This window comes from Brachyhypopomus gauderio, unplaced genomic scaffold (assembly GCF_052324685.1).
Source record: "Brachyhypopomus gauderio isolate BG-103 unplaced genomic scaffold, BGAUD_0.2 sc85, whole genome shotgun sequence".
In the NCBI taxonomy this organism is placed as follows: Eukaryota; Metazoa; Chordata; class Actinopteri; order Gymnotiformes; family Hypopomidae; genus Brachyhypopomus; species Brachyhypopomus gauderio.
This window is the reverse complement of record NW_027506906.1, coordinates 1,211,084-1,231,633: the sequence shown is the minus strand read 5'-3', so window position 1 is coordinate 1,231,633 and position 20,550 is coordinate 1,211,084.

The following is a 20,550-nucleotide window of genomic DNA, read 5'->3' as shown; positions in this document are numbered from 1 at the left end:
AAGACAGAGTGTACGCTCCAGCAATCCCTGAGGGTCTGTGCGCAGCATTGACTGTTTCAGTCTGTGTTCTGGGAGGGGTGGAAACACTGGAAAGTTATCTGATTTTTAAAGGTAGTCTTTAACAATATCTATCTTTAATCTCAAATACATGCAATTCAATATTGTACTTAGGTATAAACTACCTTTATATGTAAATGCATTTTCTTGTGCAACACATTTTATTGTTGTATCCTATATGTGATGGCAACAAGTAATCAAGTATTTGGTAAATATATCTCATTCACTACAAAATATACATGAAAAACATATTTTGGCCTTTTACTTGTCACATGAATAATATTCATAGGGATAAACTAAGAAGCATCTTTGGAGGGAAAAAATAATTCAGATGAGGTAATGGCTGCATAAAGATAAGATTAGATGAGATAAAATACCGGTAATTCTTTATTAGTCCTACAGTGGGAAGATTCATAATGTTACAGCAGCAACAGAATAGCAAGGCACTTAGTAAAAAAATGGATAAATTATAACATTACAGTATTTACAATATAAATAATAGAAGTCAAGAAGTATTAAAAAATCGTATTTAAAATTTAAGAACTGGGGAAAGGAGGCCAACTGTCAAAAGTATGCATAGGTCTGCAGTCTGTAATTATAGTATTAAACAGTGCACCTTTTGGTCACGAGATGGTAATATGGGAAACGAATGCAGAATCGAAAGGGTGTTATTAATAAAAGGCTGTGTTGTTAAAGTTATGCATATAGCTATGTATGCACACAAGTAAGTAGAATACCTTGAACTCTAGTTCCTCTTCCTCTAAGGTAGCCTTGCATCATCCGGTACCCCGAATTAGGGAACATTCGCTGCAAATCCCTTACAACTCCGTCGAGTTCATCATCTGTGAGGTTGCTGTAGAAATCAGCCACCCTTGAGTCAGAAAGCAAAATACTAAAAATTCTTCTCATGAGGAAAAATGGGGTTATAATATAAGATTTGTATATATAATATAGACATAATGAGGTTATATTTCATAAACGTACCGCACGTCATTTTCCTCCATTCGTCTTCGAATTGTTCGCACTGACACGCCGAATATTTTTGCAATTGCAGTTACTGTTAATCCAAGGCTGAGATAGCGAATTATACCGCTGAGTGGGACAGGTATTTTCAAACGTCCTGCTTGTGGTTGGACTACTGGAGCACGGAGTTGTTCGAGAACGTTTCTCAGTGCGTTTTTAAAAATCTCGGGAAAGTCTTCGCCGCTTAGTGTGAGAACATGGCCCATGTTCTCTAAAATCCACTCCACTCTGAAAAGCACGTAGTCGTCTGTAACTTCACCAGCCTCAATTTGTTCAATTAGAGTGTTTATTTCCTCTTTAATTCTGTCGTGAAAAGACATTTCTGCTGCTTTCAATTCCAGCTACGAGCGATTGCTTCTGACTGGAGTCTATGCCCCTCCCCAAATTCATGCGAGCGTTCCTATTGGACAGTGATTAGATTTCATTCTGGCACGAATACAGCGCTGCCTCTAGACGGAATGTAATCCTACACATTGTGATTTGCTTTTGCACATTCGCAGAGACACACAGTGAAATACAATGACGTTCAGTCGATTGCATTTCAAGGTGGCTTCTGGCACGAATTCAGCGTTTCTTTCTTTAAATACAAATCCACATACACTGAAGCTTTTACTTTTCATTGTGGCACGTTTTCATCACATCAGTGTTTAAATCAATCTCGCGATCATTACATTTAAAGGAGACATTTATGTCAGAAATACCGTACGGTGAAAAGCAATACATCGGTGCCGTGATTACATTTCGAGCTGTATTATATTCAATTCTGGCACAAATTCAGCGTTTTGGTTTTGAATGGTAATTCTTGTGTATTGTTTTTCAATAAAGAGATAAAGTGCATTGAAACGTAATGTAATAGTGCTTTTGCATTTCATTGTGGCACGTATTCTGCATGTTTGTATGGAAAAGCAATGCATTTTGTGGATTGCATTTCCATTTTTGCCTAGTAGCGATTACATTTCGAATAGGCACGGAATCATCTCCATACAGAACTGCCCCCTGCTGGAGACCAGGTAGAAAAAGTTTGGAATGAAAATGCTGGTAGTTCTAGTGCTAGAAGTTATTTGTTTTATATTATCCAAGTGTTATCTAAAATTAAGTAAAAAATGAAATCAATCAGTACAAATTATATATATTCTATCCGTATCTAGATATTTAGACAGAATCAAACATTGCATGTATATGTTATTTCTGCAATTCGTCCGTTATGAAACAGCACTAATTTACAGGTAGAGAATATATATAATTTGCACTGCTACAGACAGAAAACGCCACAAAATCTCTGAAATATCATAAAAATGATATATATTCTATCTGTATATAGATATTTAGAGAAAGTCAAATATAGGCATTGTAGCCTACATGTTATTTATGTTGTTCTGCTTTTATGAAACAGCACTACTTATATAAAAATTCTAGCCATATCAATTTTGTTTTTCCACCTAATTCCAGATAATTACAGAACAATTAAATTAAATTTTAACTCAGAGACTGACTGATTATCCATCCATCCATACATCAATTCATCCATCAGATATAAAGAAATGGAAATGCAGGAGTATCGGTTAGTGATTAGCGGGTATCGATACGCATGTCATTAGCGCCTTTGCATCAGCCATCGTGAAGGTCCACAATTTACACTTGTTGAAGATGGGTGGGGTGTGGTCTTCTCCAAGCTGGGATAAAAATGGACACACAAACACAGGTGAGTCATTTTATATTTTTCTTTTTCTTTGAGGAAGACAGGGACACTACGATGGCACACAAGAGGATTTACACTCCTTTGCAAGCTTTGGCTCTTCTGAATGCAATGGATGACTGATTCCGATGGAGGAGAGGAACTTTCTTTTAGTGCTGAAGACTCCGATCTGGCACTTTCAACTGGCACAGATACGAGTGGACAATCGGATGAAGAAAACCGTACCCCTCCATGAAAGAAGCGTTCTGTTGCTAAGGATGTCAGTAAGCCTGCAACAAACAAACGCAAAATATGGAACCGCTTGGGAAAAGACAGATGTTGTACGAAGTCTTGGACATGGCAGCACCACTTTTACGTTCAGTGAGACCGCAGGACCTACAGAGCATGCCAAGGTAATGTAAAAAACTCTTTTCATAGATGTATACAAGAAAAGTACAGAGGTGAATTTTGCCAGCTATATTTCCTCTTTTGTAGATGTATAGATGAAACTGTAGTGCATTTTGTAGTGTAGTGCATAGGAAAAAACATTGAATTGAATTTGGCTAACTACATTTCCTTTGTTATATTTTATAAATATATTTATATTATATCACCTCTTTTTACATACAAGTAATGTTATCATGGATGTGCATAGGAAAAAGCATTGAACTGAATTTGGCCAACTATATTTCCTCTTTTGTAGATGTAACGATGAAAAAAAGATATTTTATATTTCCTATTTTTTTACATATAAGTAATGTGATTTTTATTTTACTTATACAGCGCAGAATCACAAGCAGGTTGCAGAGCTTTCTGTGTTTGATCGACATAGAGATGCTGAGGACAATCACACTGCACGGTCCATGAAGCCCACAGAGCAGCTCAGAGCTGGAACCTGTCTGTCAGCGAGTTGATGGCTTTCATCGCAGTGCTTTTTCTGCGGGCAATTCTCTGTTCGGTTGGAGTGGTGGCCGATTGTTGGTCTAAGAAATACGCTGTGCCTGCAATCAAGGACACGATGTCGCGAGACCGCTACAAAGAAATCATGCGGTACTTGCGCTTCGATGACAAGGACACCTGTGCAGAACGTGTAAAGAATGACAGATTTGCTGCTATCTCGGACATCTGGCAATGTCCTGGAGTGTCCGGGAGGAAGAGGGAGAATGCAATCATGGCCCAAAATCACATTTTTTAATTCATTAGTCACATTGGCAAGATGTATAAATTGAACGGTTCAATCGACTTTTTGAAAAAAACAGGGGCTGCATTTTAGAGTAAGTAATGCATTTGCATACTAATCAGCTAATGCTGCATATTAATGAGCCAACGTGCATATTAATGAATTAATGCCTTTGATTTTGTATTTGCAGATAATTGATACATTTGCAAACCAAGGGCCTGATGGTAACTACAATTCGGAACATTTTACTAAATTTACGCAAATTTGTCAAATATCTAAATTACCTGCCAAAGCTGGAATCCAAAGTGTCCAGTATTGACATATCCTGGACAGAGATGGAGATCTCACATCGGCTGTGCAATCTGAAGAGATGTCATCGTCCACCGTCAGAAAATTTGCAAGCGGTTCAGCAGTATGTGCAGAATAGCTAATTAGCCAAAATGTGTATATTAAGGAGCTAACATGCACATACTAATGAGCCCATGCATAATGTGTTTCAGAGTATTGCATTAACAAGGAAGAGATCCGTGCGTTCCGGAGGGAAGCGAAGCTGATCATACCAAAAAAACTGAGTAAGTGTAATGCTAATGATGCTAATGCTAATGATGTTAATGTTAATTATGCTAATGTATGAATTGTGTGTCAATTTAGCCCAAATTGAGAAGACACTGGAATTCCAGTTCGCGACCCAATTTATGGGTTTGCTGGCTGGGTTCCTCATCCTTGGGTCAGGACACCGGTCAGGCGTATTAATAAATATGAAGGTGGAAGAGGTCATGGAGGCGGAGGTAGACGGCGACAACTTTGTCATTGAAGTGAGTGTTTTGTATGCCTGTCTCCTGTTTGAATACAACTAGAATTAGATTGTATTTCTAAACCTTAACTTTTTATGTTTTACAGGTATCTGACCACAAATTGGCCCACACATACGGTCATGCACAAATATGTGTGACCAAGGAAGTGTACGAGTGGCTGAATCGGTTTGCCTTGGTCTCCAAGCATTTGGATGGTGGCCAGTCGCCCTACTTTTTTTTTTATAAGGCGGGTGGCCAATGCAAGAAATTGCTGAGCCACTTCCAGCTGGACTGGACCAGAATGGGATTTTGTCAGGGCTGACTCGGCTGCCACTCCCTCTACCACCAGGGGGGGCACCCGAGCCAGTCCTAGACTTGCTGCACGTAATCAGCAATGATTCGTTTCAGCTGTTCTAAGGCTTCTTAAGAAAGCTTTTGGAAACGGATCATTGCTGATTCGTTGTGGTTTCCATGCGCTTTCAGCCGGTATCCTCGGTCTCAGTTGTTTACTCTCACGAGTTACAAGGTGTCTCATCACCTCTCTCTCTATCTTTGTTTGTCTCCTGCTCTCCTTCGAGATTTCTCTCCTGTGTCGCTCCCTGACCTTCCTCAAGTTTTCACAAGCCTATTTCTCTTCCTGTCATTTATTTGTCTTTGTTTTTGTGAAGGGTTTTGTTTTGTTTGCGGCGTTTTCTGCCTGCTGGCCAGCTTCCTTCACTGGCATTTTCAGTTTCGTTTTCGCGTCGCTTTCATCCGCGCTATTTCTGTTACGTTTGTTTTATTTATTTAATTTTCTCGCGTCTCCTTACGGGTGAGCTCTTGTTTTGTCACGCGTTGAGTTTTTCCGCGTTCGTTTTGTTTCATTGTTTTTACCGTGCTATCACGGTTTATTTTGTTTCCCCTTTCACGCGTCGAGTTTTCCGCGTTTGTTTTGTTTGTTTGGTTCAGCGTGATTACTTTCTTGTGTTTTGTTTTTACATACGCTGGTGTGGTGTTAGACGGCACTTGGGTCCTCCTATTCTCACTCACTATACGCGGTGGGTACTTTCCTGTACTCCCGCGTTACAGAACGAATCAGCCGTACTATGGACCCAGCCGGTAATCATGAGGCAGCAGAGTTAAGAGCTGCTCTCACTAGCCAAGGGCAGTTGCTTGGCAGCCACGAGCAGGCACTGCGACAGATTATGGAGCAGCTTAATGGGGTCACTGTCGCCTTACAGGCTCTAGCTGGTTCTGCTGCAGCCTCACCTACACCTCCCGCTGCACCTGTCGATCTCCCTGTTTCAGCTCCACGCCTTGAACCCGTTCTCCCGTGTCCACCCCGCTACTCAGGGGATCCTGAGGGGTGTAGAGGGTTTTTACTGCAATGTTCATTGCTATTTGAACAACAGCCCTCTAGGTTTCCCTCTGAGCGTGCCAAGGTAGCCTACATGGTAGCACTGCTAACCGAAAGAGCTCTGGCTTGGGCTACCCCACTATGGGAAGCACAAGCAGAAGTGTGCACCACGTACGAGCGATTTGCAGCGGCCATGAAAAGCGCGTTCTATCATCCGTCCTCAGGGGGTGTGGTTGGGTCTCGTCTCCTGCGCCTAAGACAGGGTAAAATGTCTGTGGCAGACTATTCTCTGGCGTTCAGGACGCTGGCCTCAGAGAGTGGATGGAGCGCCAACGCCCTCACAGCAATCTTTCAGGAGGGGTTGTCTGAAGAGCTCAAAGACGAGCTGGCGCTTCGTGATCCCCCTACTGAGCTGGATGCGTTGATCGCTTATACTGTGCGTCTTGACAACCGTTACCGTGAACGCAGACACGCTAGACGATCGCAACACCAGGCACTTACACCTAAGCCTGACTCCACGCGCACCGTAGAGTCATGTGAGGCCGACAGTGAGCCACAACCTATGCAGTTAGCGCACACACGTCTATCTCGGCAAGAAAGACAGGCACGCCTTCAAGAGGGTAGGTGTTTGTATTGCGGTAGTAAAGGGCATCAACGCCAAAACTGCCCCGAGCTGCAGGGAAAAGGAGCGGTCCGCCAGTAACAGAGGAGGTACCGGCGGGCCCTGTCTCAAACCCTCCTAGCAACGGCTTATTCGTACACGTTTCACTTACCTGGCGAGGGACTGAAGGGAAACACCTCTTGGCGTTTATCGATTCAGGCGCTGCTGCCAATTTCATTGACGTTACATTGGCCAAAGAACTGGGGGTTCCACTTGTCGACTTGGAGAAAGTGTCTGTAGTGGCCGTTGATGGACGTGCCTTGACTTCAGGCGAAGTCATTAAGCAGACCATCCCGCTAGACATGAGTATTGGGGGCCACCGTGAACAGCTCACCCTCTATGTTATTAGCGCACCCCAGATGCGTCTTATTTTGAATTTTCCTTGGCTCCAACGCCACAACCCAGAGGTGGATTGGCTTTCCCGTTCTGTCCGTAGTTGGGGAGCCATCTGCAAGGACACATGCTTAGGTCCCGAAACCACTACCGGTCATACACCTGACCCGGTCGATCTTACTCCGGTCCTTGCTGTTTACCACGACCTCAGAGAGGTATTCAGCAAAAAGAAGGCAGGCTTCCTTCCTCCGCATAGGGCTCACGACATGGCCATAGAGTTACTGCCAGGTACTAGTCCCCCTAGGGGCCGTCTCTTCTCTCTGGCCGTACCCGAACGTAAGGCCATGGAGACATACATACGGGAAGCCCTGGCAGCCGGGTTTATCCGGCCATCCACCTCTCCTGCTGGTGCAGGTTTTTTCTTTGTGGGAAAGAAAGATGGGGGACTCAGACCATGTATCGACTACCGGGGGCTTAACAAGGTCACAGTCAAGGATCGTCACCCATTACCCCTCATGGCTACCGCCTTTGAGGCCCTCCAGCAGGCCACTATCTTTAGTAAGCTCGACCTGAGGAGTGCCTACAATTTAGTCAGGGTAAGGGAGGGTGACGAGTGGAAGACTGCGTTTATCACGCCCTCTGGCCACTATGAGTATCTTGTCATGCCCTTTGGTTTAATGAACGCCCCGGCCGTGTTCCAGCGCTTCATTAACGAAGTCCTGAGGGAGGCTCTGGACAGATATGTCTTCGTTTATTTAGATGATATTCTCATCTACAGCAAATCCGAGGCAGAACACATAAAACACGTCCGGCGGGTGCTCCAACTACTCCTCGAGAACCACTTATACATCAAACTAGAAAAGTCGTTATTTTATGTACAGGAAATAGGCTTTCTAGGCTACCGTATCGCCCAAAACACCCTGGCCATGGACCCCTCTAAGGTCCGGGCCGTTGCTCATTGGCCCACTCCTACCTCACTCCGCCTGGTGCAGCGTTTTTTAGGATTCGCCAATTTCTACCGTCGTTTCATTAAGGCCTTTAGCACCCTTGCGGCTCCTCTGATCACCCTCACCAAGAAGAGCCCCGGTCCTTTTGTCTGGACTCCTGAAGCTCAGCAGGCTTTCGACGACCTCAAAAAACGGTTCACTTCCGAACCTGTGTTGCGCATGCCGGATCCCGACCTACCGTTTGTTGTAGAGGTCGATGCCTCAGACTATGGGATAGGCGCCGTTCTCTCCCAGAGAACCGGGTCCCCTCCTAAGCTCCATCCGTGTGCGTATTATTCCCATCGCATGTCCCCCGCTGAACGCAATTACGATGTAGGGGACAAGGAACTTTTGGCCGTTAAATTAGCCCTAGAAGAATGGAGACACTGGTTGGAGGGGGCTAAGCACCCTTTCCTGGTCTGGACCGACCATAAGAACCTGGCCTACCTCCAGCAGGCCAAGCGTCTGAATCCCAGACAAGCCAGGTGGTCCTTGTTTTTCGGGCGTTTTGATTTCACGCTCTCCTATCGTCCGGGCACAAAAAACGCCAAGCCTGATGCTCTGTCCCGTCAGTGGGAGTCGCCTCCTCACACCTCTGAGCCCAGCACCGTGCTGCCCGCCTCCAAAATTGTGGCACCCCTGCAGTGGGCCATAGAAACAGAGGTTAAACAGGCTCTTACCAGTGACCCAGGGCCTGGGGGTGGTCCCTCCGACCGTCTCTACGTCCACCCTAGGTTACGCAAGAAGGTTATGGAGTGGGGTCACGCTTCACCCTTCGCTGCTCATCCCGGGTCACGGCGTACTCTGAAACTCATCCAGGGTAGGTTCTGGTGGCCCGGGATGGACCAAGAGGTGACTCATTTCGTCACCGCCTGCGAAACGTGCACCAGAAATAAGGTGACCCATACCAAACCCGCCGGTCTGTTACGCCCTTTGCCCATACCGTCAAGACCTTGGACGCACGTGGCCTTAGACTTTGTTACCGGGTTGCCTCCCTCTCGGGGTAACACCACTATTCTGGTCATCGTGGACCGGTTTTCTAAAACCGCCAGGTTCCTGGCCTTACCTCGGCTTCCCTCTGCCCGCGAGACAGCGTCTCTCTTCCTGCACAACATAGTCCGGCACCACGGCTTTCCTGCCGACGTGGTGTCCGACAGGGGGCCCCAATTCACCAGTCGTTTTTGGGGTTCTTTCCTGAAGCTCTTGGGGGCCAGGGCTAGTTTGTCCTCTGGGTATCACCCCCAGACCAATGGTCAGACGGAGCGCACCAACCAAGACCTCGAGCAGACGCTTCGGTGTCTGGCTTCCTCGAACCCCTCCTCCTGGTCTGACCAGCTTCTGTGGGCCGAGTATGCCCATAACACCTTGTGGCACTCGGCCCTCAGGATGTCCCCCTTTGAATGCCTCTACGGGTACGCCCCTCCTATGTTCACTAACCAGGAGGAGGAGGCGGCCGTTCCGGGTGCCCGGGCGATGGTGCGGCGATGTAGGTTGGCCTGGCGTAGGGCCCGTAAGGCCTTAATGTCTGCCTCCTCCGGCTACTGTCGGAGCGCCGATAGGCACCGGCTTCCTGCCCTGTCGTTTCGCCCGGGTCAGCGCGTTTGGTTGTCCGCTAAGGACCTGCCTGTCCGCGGCAGGACCAAGAAGCTGGCTCCTCGCTACCTGGGTCCCTTCAAGGTGGACAGGCGCATCAACCCGGTCGCTTACCGGTTGGTGCTCCCGCCCTCTATGAGGGTCCACCCGGTGTTTCACGTTTCGCGTCTCCGTCCTGTTCTATGTAACATGCCCCGTGCTCCTGCCCCGCCGGCTCCCCGCATGGTCGACGGCGGTCCTGTGTACACGGTCAACCGGTTGTTGGACCACCGCCGTGTTCGGGGTCGGGACCAGTACCTGGTTGACTGGATGGGTTACGGCCCCGAGGAGCGCTCCTGGGTCCCCGCCTCTCGCGTCGTTGACAGGTCCTTGATCCGGGATTTCCGCCGTGCCAGGGCCGTCGCGTTGGGCCCGCGTGGTCTCGGGCCTAGAGGGGGGGGGCTCTGTCAGGGCTGACTCGGCTGCCACTCCCTCTACCACCAGGGGGGGCACCCGAGCCAGTCCTAGACTTGCTGCACGTAATCAGCAATGATTCGTTTCAGCTGTTCTAAGGCTTCTTAAGAAAGCTTTTGGAAACGGATCATTGCTGATTCGTTGTGGTTTCCATGCGCTTTCAGCCGGTATCCTCGGTCTCAGTTGTTTACTCTCACGAGTTACAAGGTGTCTCATCACCTCTCTCTCTATCTTTGTTTGTCTCCTGCTCTCCTTCGAGATTTCTCTCCTGCGTCGCTCCCTGACCTTCCTCAAGTTTTCACAAGCCTATTTCTCTTCCTGTCATTTATTTGTCTTTGTTTTTGTGAAGGGTTTTGTTTTGTTTGCGGCGTTTTCTGCCTGCTGGCCAGCTTCCTTCACTGGCATTTTCAGTTTCGTTTTCGCGTCGCTTTCATCCGCGCTATTTCTGTTACGTTTGTTTTATTTATTTAATTTTCTCGCGTCTCCTTACGGGTGAGCTCTTGTTTTGTCACGCGTTGAGTTTTTCCGCGTTCGTTTTGTTTCATTGTTTTTACCGTGCTATCACGGTTTATTTTGTTTCCCCTTTCACGCGTCGAGTTTTCCGCGTTTGTTTTGTTTGTTTGGTTCAGCGTGATTACTTTCTTGTGTTTTGTTTTTACATACGCTGGTGTGGTGTTAGACGGCACTTGGGTCCTCCTATTCTCACTCACTATACGCGGTGGGTACTTTCCTGTACTCCCGCGTTACAGATTTGGTGGATGGCACAGTTTCCGTGCATTCCGTACAGCAATGGTGTGCCACGTATTACGCATAAAATGTTAATTATGCTAATGCTAACTATGCTAATGCAAACTATGCTAATGCTAATTATGCTAATGCTATGTTTCAGATCAAAAACTTCCCAGCTAACGACCAAGCAAAAATCCAGAGGGCTATGTGCCATTCCAAAAACGTCTCGAGTAAGTTCTACATGCCTCTGAGCAGTGTGTCCGAGGCTGCAGATCTGAGACCTCCAGTCCAAGGTGTTGGGCAAGAGTCCACAAGGCCCCGAACAACCACAACATGGAAAATCGAAGGACCCTAGCTCAGCCAAGAGGCAGATCTCCTTCGATGAGAGCAGTGATGAGAATAAAGAGGTCCTGCCAGATGAAGAGGGCTTAGAGAAGATAGATCAGAATGACGCTAACAAGATAACGAGAACAAAAGCAAGGACGAAGAGGACTCTAGCGAAGAGGATCAAGTGGTGGAGGACAAAGACTCAGAACCACCAATAATGTCTGGGTGTTCGCAGTTTTTTATAGCGACTCAGAGTGATTAGGTTATTTTATGCTAGGGTTAACACTAGAAGTCCCAGAGAAGGGTCTTTCAACACTTCTACCATTGGAACCCAGAGAAGGGTCGAGAGAGCTGAAGGATTTTAGCTAACACCCTATTATCAGCTGTAAGCAGGCACTTTTGTTTTGTAAATAAGGCCATTATTGGTGCACCACAGGAGGGGGCATGCTTCAGCTCACAACTAATTGTTGTTTTTCATTGAGTTTGGCCATTTAGTTTATTGTATTTTATAATTTAAAGGTTATATATATTGTATATTTAGTTTTATCTGAGCAACAAAGCACAAACAATGAATTATTTTTTAATATAGAGAATTAGAGAATAGAGAAATAGAGAATTAGAAATTTTACAGCCAGGAACTGTGAGAAATGACCAGAAGCATTTGTGTCCAACTCAAGAAGACTGAAATTTCAGCAAGAGAGATATACAAAAGAACAACTGTTATGTTTCCATGCTTTTTATTACTGCTATAAAAATGATAAAAAAATACAATGAATAAAACAATTCCACACATATTTACAATAGGCTGCATTGTGCATGGGTGTGTGTGTGAGTGGCATGTGTGAGTGGCATGTCCTTCTTTCATTTGCATTGCAGTGGCATTTCAGCAGTCACTCAGCAGTCTGTCAGAACATGCCTGGCACTGCCAGGGTATCTCCTTGGTACATTTGCCACACGTGTATCTGTAGCAGTCAACACATCTCACAGATGCACAATTGTTTGTGCATCAATGTTTGACCTGACACTTCCCTCTTTTGCCAGGACTGGGTGTAGAAGGCTGTTGCCGAAGCAGTTTCTCCTTGTGTGCCTTCTTCTCACTCACATGAGAGTCACTCAACTCTTTGGCAAGCTCTACCAGGAAGTCCACCCGTCTCTCCTGCACCCCCTTGCATGCCTGATACAGCACATGTGCATTCAGTGCTGCCATGTCGATCATGTTATGGAAGACGGCGACTGGCCATCTCCGTGTTCCTGCACGCACACTGTACTCCCGCACCATTTGGTCCATCACATCCACACCACACTTTGTGGTGTTGTATTGTCTGACTGTGTTTGGCTTCCTTTTGGTCGTATCCTCAGTCTCAACCACGCTGTGCATGCTGCTGAGAATGTAGACAGCCTTCTTCCGTTTGGGTGCATACACTGTCAGCGTGGCACCAGTGGTTGAAAACACCTGAGTGGTGTATTCAGTGCGGTCCAGCTGTCTTGCGGATTGAGGAAGTTCCCTGCGACTCTTGTTGACTGTGCCGAGGATTGTTGTTTTCCGGCTAAGCAGTCATCGTGCAAGTGACAGCGAGGTAAAGAAATTGTCCGTTGTTACAGTTCTGCCCTTGTCGATGAATGGTTCCATCAGTCTCATCACAACTGTCTCGGACAGTCTCTCGCCGGTGGGACGACTGGGGTCCTTGCCAAGATATGGGAGGACATTACAGATGTACTTTGATTTCAAGTCGCAAGCCACCCAAAACTTGATACCAAACTTATCTGGTTTTGATGCAATGTATTGCAGGAAACAGCAGCGAGTCTTTGACGGGAAAAGCTGCTCATCAACAGTGACGTGTCGACCAGGGTTGTAGGATGCGATGCAGTTGGTGACAAACGATCCCCACACATTGGAGATCGCAGCAAACTTATCAGTCTCCACTCGCTCACTGCGTGTGAACATGTCATCAAAGCGTAGGTGTCGCATGATGTCTTGGAAGCGGTTTCGGGCCATAATTGCAATGATCCTTGGGTTTGCCAGGTTTGCTGACCAGCTGCCACGTAGTGATGGAACTTTGGTCACCCCCCGCAAGATAATGACTGAAATAAATGCCATTAGTTCCGGGAGATCCATGAACCAATCTACCTGCTCCGTGTGACGTGCATGTTGTGTAGTCCATTCTTGAATGCTATGAAGCATGTCAAGGGTGATAAAACAGAGGAAGCTCTGAAGGCGACTCCGGATACTTCGTCTGGCCTTAGCACTTGGCTCTCCATCTGTAGCATATGGTTCTATGGGGGTGAAATGGAGACGTTTCCCCAGTTGTTCTTCACGCTACACTGTGCCATCTTTCGCGGTCTCTGTTGGCTCAGTTGGCTCTGTTGGCTCACTCCCCAACCGAGTTCTCTTTTTGGGTAGAGAAGGAGTCTCCTCATCTGCAAGATAAATAATTTCAAATTAACTTTTTGTTTGGTTCTAAATAAGAGAAACAGACTAAAAATATATAGTCAGGAAATGAAAATAGGTAGTTTGAGAAATCTAACCTGAAGACAGCTCAGAGTCCGAATCCAGTTGAAGGACTATGTCTTCTCCATCTGAGTCACAAGGGTTGGTGTTGCTCAGGATCAGTTCCAGTGCCTGTTGAGTGGTGAACCTTCTCTGCATTTTGATTTTTGTGATCAAAATAGGTGAAGCAGTCACCTATTTATCCTCCACAGCACAAAAGGCTGCATGCAAATTTGTGCAATGTCCCTCCCCCCCCCCCCCATAAGTGTTCTCATCAGAGCACTCACATACAACTTTACACCCCGTCTGCCACTCCCTCATTTGGGGAGAAAGCTACAGTATTGTGGCTATTCCCACTTTAGTGACCCCATTTTGTTTCTCTTTCACTCAGACAATAAATATATTCAAATACAGTGAGGACATGCACCCAAGATGAAAATGTCAGACCCCTCCATGATTAAAAATAGTCTAAATTGTCTAATAAAATTGTCTAAAGTGGAGAATAGCCACAATAGTGTAGCTTTCTCCCCAAATGAGGAAGTGGCAGACCGAGTGGATAGTTGTATGTGAGTGCTCTGGTGAGAACATTTCAACTTTATTGTATATATTTCTAAACTTACATCATGTCCTCTGTAGGTGCTGCTCTCAGCCAGGCTCTCTGACTGCCTCTCTCACCTTATGCATGTCCCCTGCACAACAAGTAGTGACTCTGAAATCTCTTTTGGTAAGGTTTGCTAAATTTCCTATTTTTGTTTGCTGGTTATGGCTGTTTTTGGAAGAGACACACTGCAAAATCTTGATTTTGATAAGTTAAAATTACTTGAAATTATTCTATTTCAAGTAGTATACATTTATGTAAAAACATCTTTACCTATTAGCAGTTTTTCAAAAGACAAAACTACTTAAAATTAGATTTAAAAAATCAGAGCCATTTTGACTAATCAATATGCCTCTTATATGCCACTATAATTCAAATATTATGTTTGTGTCAATTTCACATTATTTCAACCTTTCACAAATCAAATCTCAAACATATGGGATCCTCTGTAGCTGCTGCTCTCAGCCAGGCCCTCTGACTGCCTCTCTCACCTTATGCATGTCCCCTGCACAACAATGCAGCTGGGGGATGGGCAGACACACTCAGGACCAGCTTTCACACTTTTGCATGACCTTTTTTGAGGTGGATCAACACAATTTGGTAATTTTTTATTGTTATTTTGAACCCACTTATCTTTTTTAGAAGAAAAACATTACTAACATTACTACATTTCTACCTGAGCCTGCCAAAAGCCAGTGATGAGGTAAGCTGCATCACATGAGGCCATCCTTTGTCATGCAGCCACTTCTAGGTAGATGGGGTGATCTATGTGTGAACTATGTTGATCAATTGCCTCAGATGGAGAAGAAAAGACCCTTTCAGAGAAATCTGAACTTTAGCTATTTTGACCATGTCACCTTTTGCAGTGAGAAAACAATCCAAAATTAGTACAAAGGATGCAGACTTGAGATGTTTTGGAATTATAGACCAGGGATTCCCTGGTCTTTTTCTGACTGCTTCTGGCCTCTGGGGGAATGTTGTCACAACATTCTACCCTTGCTAATAAGTACATTGCACTTACATAAACACACACACATACACATACATGTCTTTTCCCTTGATACTTTCCTCTCCTTTCTTCTCTCCCCTTCTTTTCTCTCCTGTCCTGTATGGTCCACCTAACCCCAATTGTTTTATCACTACTGTACTGTATTATACAGAATTTTTTTCTTTTGATCCTTACATGAAAACAAAGTTGTCCCCCAAAGGTGGAAGGGTGGAGGTGGGACAAAAAAAAGTTTGAAAAGCCCATATGAAGCAATTTTCAAACCTAAGGTCACAAACGTCACACACAACACATTGTTAGATTTCAGAGAGTAGTGACTCTGAAATCTCTTTTGGTAAGGTTTGCTAAATTTCCTATTTTTGTTTGCTGGTTATGGTTGTTTTTGGAAGAGACACACTGCAAAATCTTGATTTTGATAAGTTAAAATTACTTGAAATTATTCTATTTCAAGTAGTATACATTTATGTAAAAACATCTTTACCTATTAGCAGTTTTTCAAAAGACAAAACTACTTAAAATTAGATTTAAAAAATCAGAGCCATTTTGACTAATCAATATGCCTCTTATATGCCACTATAATTCAAATGTTATGTTTGTGTCAATTTCACATTATTTCAACCTTTCACAAATCAAATCTCAAACATATGGTTCTGTAGATGAGGAGACTTCTTGCAAGAGATTGTCATGCATAACTATTACTATATAAATCATGTATAATTATTATGTATTTATATTATGTATATTATATTAAGTAAACATGTTCTTTGAAAAAATAAATGAGAAGGTTAATTAGCTAGATGCTAGTTCTGCTAGTTAATTGTGTATGCTAATGCTAATTTGTTACTTATGCTAATGCTACTAGCATTAGCATCATTAGGTAGAAGCTAATGCTAGTTCTGCTAAGTTAATAAAATGTGCCATATTTTGTCAATTGTGATTTTTACACCCCAATCGAAATTTGTCCTCCGCTTTTAACCCATCTGTGCAGTCAGAACACACACACACACACACACACACATACTAGTGATTACTAGGGGGCTGTGGATCACACGTGCCCAGAGCGGTGGGCAGCCCTAGCCCGGTGCCCAGGGAGCAGTTGGGGTTAGGTGCCTTGCTCAAGGGCACCTCAGTCATGGCCTTAGGTCGGGGAATCGAACCCACAACCCTCCGATCACAAGACCAGTTCTCTAACCGCCAGGCCATGACTGCCCCCTGCTGTCAATTAACTTAGTTCTGCTAAGTTTCTCTGACCTCCCTCCGCAAACTTATTGCTATATATTACAAAGTTTTAACACACTGTAAAAAAAAATCCTAATTTTATGGAAAATAACTAAACATTTAATGTATTTTAACATTTTTTCCAATAGTATGCAAAACTTTGTAAAATTACAGACATTATTTGTAATTTGACAAAATGTCTTTTATTTTAAGTATTATGACAATAATTACAAGTTACATGCTTTTCTCATTTTTTTACGGAAATAATACAGTATTATTTATACGGTATTTTTCTGCTTTCTTAAATTATATACAGATTCATGTATAATTACAGCAATTATCTGCAATTAAACATTCAGTTGATTATATAAAGGTTTATGTCTGTAAGAACTAAAAAGTTTTTTTCTCTGTCATTTTAATCAAAATTTTATGTCTTTTGGCACTGCTGGTTTAAACATGATTTTCAATGTCAGAAATGAATGTGGTTTTCATAGTATTAGCTTACATGTATCAATACTCATATTTTGATTGTTAGGCGTCCTCGTAATTCAGAGGATCCATTGATGTTCAGGAGAAAATGTACACAGAACAAAATATACAGGTTCAGACATAATAATATGCCACAGAACGTGATGGTAATTGATTTGACGAAAAAGAAAATAATTTCTGCAATTGAAGATGCTCATTTTTATGATGCCTACAGAATGAATTGTGATTTCCTAATGTCAGTTCAGACATTAGATTTTTACATTGGCATATCTAAAGTATGTAACTGTAGTAATGGCTGTAGGAGATTTCTGTTGATTGTTCCATCTCTATTGATGTCTGTTCTCATTTTAGTTCTTGTGCAGTCAATGGCAATAGAAAATAGCAGTTTGTTTGGGTGCTGGACTTTTAAAAGAAACATTTCTAAACACTGGGTCTATACTTGAACATAACCAAGGAAATAACCTGTAACACACTGAGAGACAGATGAACTGATATACTGGTAGACGTACATTGTAATGGAACAGGCTTTTAAACTTAAAAATGTGTGTGCCTATAGTTACACACTGGAATAAAAACACAAGTTGAACAACCACTTAAATATAAATGTTATCTCTAGGCTAGGGGCATAAACGTGATTTGAGCTCAACGTATTGCTTTTAACCATAATTGGTTAATCTGACTGTCATTCAGGAAACTGGCCAATGACAACTGTTCGCGCCTCTCAGGTCATGTTTGAAAATTTCAGTGAGTGTGCTGACGGTGGACATTACGGTGGGTCAGCCTATGAGCTGTGGTGGCTAGCTAGCTACCTGGATTATTTTATATTTGCCTGCCAAATTATTATTTTGAGCGGATTATCGTTGGATGATTCAACAAAATAAGATGGAAACGGGGCACAGAGGAAGAAAATTTAAGTGAAGCATTATTGGTGACATCAGGTAAGAAAATGTCCTTACTTTATGTAAGCCAACGTTAGCCAGTTAACTAGCTAGTTAGCCCAGTTTAAAAACACATTTCACTTGAATGTTTCATTTGATAAAGATGAAAACAATAAAATATTAATATCTAATATTTTCCGATGCTTTAAAATACTTTAATTCGGTCACTGTTAAATACATAATGGGTTAAATAATGCTCTATGTGGTAATCAAGTCTTTGTTATAAGGTTCATTGAACATAACTAAATCTAGCGACATAGCTACTCAAATTCGGTCTCTGTCTCATTTTGAATTGGTTTTAATGTGAGCTGAACCTTGAAATAGTTGAGTATTTTTCTGAGGTAACGTTAAGTCTAATTTGCTAGTAGGGCTGCACGATTAATCGTATTTTTATCGTTATCGCGATGTGAAGTTTCACAATAAACACATCGAAAGAGCCACGATAACTCCTTGAATAACAGCAAACTCAAATTGCGTTATCCTCATCCAGCAATAGAGGGAGCTATTTGCGCTGCAGACTATGATCACGTGATGTAAGTAGGCAAGAGGCAGAGTGAGGCAGAGTTGCCAGGTTCTCGGTTTTCACGCCAAATTGGGCTTGTTTGAAAATCCAGCCGCGGGTAAAAATTCTGGGGCCGCGGGGTGCGGTTTTTTGGGCTACTTTTGAGTTGGGCTACTGCGGAAGTTACAAGTCAACACTAAGAATCGATCGCGATATAATACTTAATTTGTCTCCAGTTCACACTCGCAACACCCCCCCCCCCTCACCCCCTGCCGACAACTTACACTCGCAGATTTTGTGCGGAAAGCTTTTGTAGGACCTGGCAACCCTGGAGTGGGGTGAACACGCTCATCAGACACGCGATTTGGTTTAAGCCTGGTTTACACTTGATGCGGCGCGAGGGTCCGGGAGGCGAAAATAACGTAATCGCGGTGGCTTCGCCCGTGTGCAATTGCCTCGCGCACTGTCGATTCACGAGGTCGTGCACCTCTCGAATTTTGTAAGTTCGCGCGCGCCGCATCTCGGCGCAATGAGAACAGTCATGTTTGCAGGGTTCATACACCTATACAAGGTGGAATTCAAGCACTTGTATGTCACTTTCAAGGTCCATTTCAATAATTCCCAGCACGTTATTGAATTAAATATTTATACATATACTCTAAATGATTCGAAATAATTCGCTTTTTTATCACATTATTTAATGGATATTTATTTTCAAAACGCCCAATCTTAACGTCTTCACGTTCTCTCATGTTTCGTCCTAGAATTACAAGAGTAACGTAATACAAGAGAATTGTTCAGTCAGACAGATATTTGTTGTGAAACGAAGTAGTTACAATTTCAAGCCTTTTCAAATACTTTAGCCTAAATTCCAGCACTTTTCAAACCTGAAACACAAAGCAACATTAAAATTGGTCAGGTAAAAGTTCATTCCCCTGTATTTGAGGGGTGTTTTTTTTTATACTACTAGGCCTACATATCGTTTCGGACAACACTGCAAAGAATGTGACACGGCAAGATTAAACGCTTCCGCCGTTCGCGGAGGTTAACGAGGTGTGCGGAGTCGCTCACTCGTGAAAGTATAAACCTAGATTGAATCTATTGTTGAATAAACCTGCAAAATATTTGGAATTATTCTGGATTCATTACACAGTAAAAAACAAAACAAATTAACGTGCTGCTGTTCAGAGAGACACTACATTTCTGTATTTTAATCTTAATTTATTGTGGTTCACATCGATATCGGGATATCCAACAACGTTATCGCACATCGCAATTCTAGTCCATATCGTGCACCCCTATTTGCTAGGAACGTCGACTATTCTATTGCTAACGATTAATATTTACATTAAATGATGTACAAATCAATGTGCTTAACAGTTCAGCTTTCTCCATATGCCACTCATGTCGCATGTTGTAGTTGATGTCATTTCTACATTTTTAGCACTCTGGATCTGGATTTTGGGTGACAGACATTAATGGGGTTTAAAAAATCTGCCTCCATCACGTTCTGCGTGGCTGAATATTGTACCGTCCGCCAATGGGCAGCGTCGAGGGGTGGAGTCTACAGGCCTCCCAGCAGGCCCTGCAGTGAGTTCCCCGTTTCCCTGGATGTGTGTTGTATGTGTGTTAGTGTGTGTTAGTGTTCCCCCTCCCTTTTCCCCTTAGAATCAGTGTATTTGGCACTTGTTTATGCTTTTAGCGTGTTGCTTATAAAATAACAGTTCGTTAACATTGGTGTCATGACTCATTCTGATCCTTCTGACTCGACACCATTACAATATGTAATGAATATGAATAGACTTAAAACTGCAGCTTTTTTTGTCGAAACCTTTCCAGATTAATGGAGAAAATCCTATGCAATTAAAATTCATGTTGCTGCTGGACCACTTCTTAGTTAAGCTAATGCAGATCTGCACTGAAGAAAGAAAGGGTGAAGGAGACCAGGTATGGTTTGTGTAAAAAATTAAAACACCATTATTGGGATCATTGTGAAGATTTTGTCCATTGCATTTTAACCCTTAGGGAATAAATATGCTTTCTCATATGTTAAATATGTAAAGCAAAAAAATAATATGCTCCAAGTTTGGCCTACATTTTGTTTACTGTCCAGAGCAGGTGCGCAACACAGCCCAGAGCAGGAGCGCAACACAGCCCAGAGCAG